A 2726-nucleotide genomic window follows, 5' to 3' on the forward strand; every position below is an offset into this window, starting at 1 on the left:
GCGACGGCGGTGACGGCGACGACGGGTGGCGTGGGCGACGGCGGTGACGGCGACGACGGGCGGCGGGGGCGGCGAGGGCGGCGCGCGATGGGGCGACGGGCGTGGCGAAGAAGTTTGGATCAAGAAGAACTACTGGTGGGCGAAACTGATTTTTTCGTAGGTTCCATATATATACGAGGGGTCTTTAGTGCCGGTTGGAGCCACCAACCGGTACTAAAGACCAATTTTCGCCAGGCCAAGGGGCGGGAAACGACCCTTTTAGTACCGGTTCGTGCCACGAACCGGTACTAAAGACCCCCCTTTAGTACCGGTTGGAGCCACCAACCGGTACTAAAGGTTGTGCGCTGCCATCGGCGGTGCATAATGTTTAGTCCCACCTCGCCGAGCGAAGGGCAGCCGCACTGGTTTATAAACCCAGCCGCGGCTGCTCCTTCGAGCTTCTCTATATAGCAGGCTTCTGGGCCTAATTAACTAGGGCACGCTGCCCTGTGAGCCTGCTGGCCCTTCTGGGCCTGCATTTGCACACCCTAGGTCTGGCAGGCCCACTGGGCAGCGCGCCAACAAATTTTTTATATAGTTTTTTCTTTTTTGCATTATTTATTTTCTTCTATTTATTTTTGAGTAGTTTTTTATATAGTTTTTTTCTTTTCTGCATTATTTCTTTTCTTCTATTTATTTTTGAGTAATTTTTTTGTATATATTTTTTATTTTCTGCATTATTTCTTTTCTTCTATTTATTGTCTTCTGGAAATTGAATGCTGCATAATGAACACAAAAGAAGTCCGAAATTCAAATAAGTTTAAAAAACATTAAAGTGGCCGTGTAACAGATGAGTTCTCGTCCGAAACCCTGATACTCCGAAAGAGTTTGTCCAGTTTGTACACGAAGTGCGTCTAGTTTTTTCCGTGACCCTCTCTACTCTTTCGTGCATGCTATGCGGGTGATATGATGATACCATGTCAAGTTTCAACATTTTCAGGATTCATTTTGTAGTGATTTTCAATTTCACGGTCATTTAGCTCTCTAAACAATTAGGTAAATGATCGATAAACAACAAATGATGTCAGAATATGTTGAAAATTGATGACGTCGCTTTGAATGCTGCATACTGAATACAAAAGAAGTCCGGAGTTCAAATAAGTTTAAAAAACATTGAAGTGGCCGTGTAACAGATGAGTTCTGGTCCGAAACCCTGATACTCCGAAAGAGTTTGTCCAGTTTGTACACGAAGTGCGTCCAGTTTTTGCCGTGACCCTCTCTACTCTTTCGCGCATGCTATGCGGGTGATATGATGATACCATGCCATGTTTCAACATTTTCAGGATTCATTTTGTAGTGATTTTCAATTTTACGGTCATTTAGCTCTCTAAACAATTAGGTAAATGACCGAAAAACAACAAATGATGTCAGAACATGTTGGAAATTGATGACGTCGCTTTGAATGCTGCATACTGAACACAAAAGAAATCCGGACTTCAAATAAGTTTAAAAAACATTGAAGTGGCCGTGTAACAGATGAGTTCTCGTCGGAAACCCTGATACTCCGAAATAATTTGTCCAGTTTATATACGAAGTGCGTCCAGTTTTTGCCGTGACCCTCTCTACTCTTTCGCGCATCCTATGCGGGTGATATGATGATACCATGCCAAGTTTCAACATTTTCAGGATTCATTTTGTAGTGATTTTCAATTTCACGGCCATTTAGCTCTCTAAACAATTAGTTAAATGACTGAAAAATAATAAATGATGTCAGAACATGTTGAAAATTGATGACGTCGCTTTGAATGCTGCATACTGAACACAAAAGAAGTCCGGAGTTCAAATAAGTTTAAAAAACATTGAAGTGGCCGTGTAACAGATGAGTTCTCGTCGGAAACCCTGATAGTCCAAAATAGTTTGTCCAGTTTGTACACGAAGTGCGTCCAGTTTTTGTCGTGACCCTCTCTACTCTTTCGCGCATGCTATGTGTGTGATATGATGATACGATGCCAAGTTTTCAACATTTTCAGGATTCATTTTATAGTGATTTTCAATTTCACGGTCATTTAGCTCTCTAAACAATTAGGTAAATGACTGAAAAACAACAAATGATGTCAGAACATGTTGGAAATTGATGACGTCGCTTTGAATGCTGCATACTGAACACAAAAGAAGTCCGGAGTTCAAATAAGTTTAAAAAACATTGAAGTGGCCGTGTAACAGATGAGTTCTCGTCCGAAACCCTGATACTCCGAAAGAGTTTGTACATTTTGTACACGAAGTGCGTCCAGTTTTTGCCGTGACCCTCTCTACTCTTTCGCGCATGCTATGCGGGTGATATGATGATACCATGCCAAGTTTTCAACATTTTCAGGATTCATTTTGTAGTGATTTTCAATTTCACGGTCATTTAGCTCTCTAAACAATTAGGTAAATGACCAAAAAACAACAAATGATGTCAGAACATGTTGGAAATTGATGACGTCGCTTTGAATGCTACATACTGAACACAAAAGAAGTCCGGAGTTCAAATAAGTTATTAAAAATAAAAAAGAGGTGCAATGCTGGTTAATTTGCTTCAAGCCATTCGGAATAGTGTAGACTGCACTGCACATAGCTCAGTGCAATCTATGCTATTCCGCAAGGCTTGAAGCTAATCACCATGCACGTGAGCATTGCAACTCTTCGTCATTGTCTGTACACTCACGGCTTATAAACCGCTCATATAGCCTCTCTCTTGGCGAGGT

The sequence above is a fragment of the Triticum dicoccoides genome, chromosome 7A (assembly GCF_002162155.2).
Source record: "Triticum dicoccoides isolate Atlit2015 ecotype Zavitan chromosome 7A, WEW_v2.0, whole genome shotgun sequence".
Taxonomy (NCBI): Eukaryota; Viridiplantae; Streptophyta; class Magnoliopsida; order Poales; family Poaceae; genus Triticum; species Triticum dicoccoides.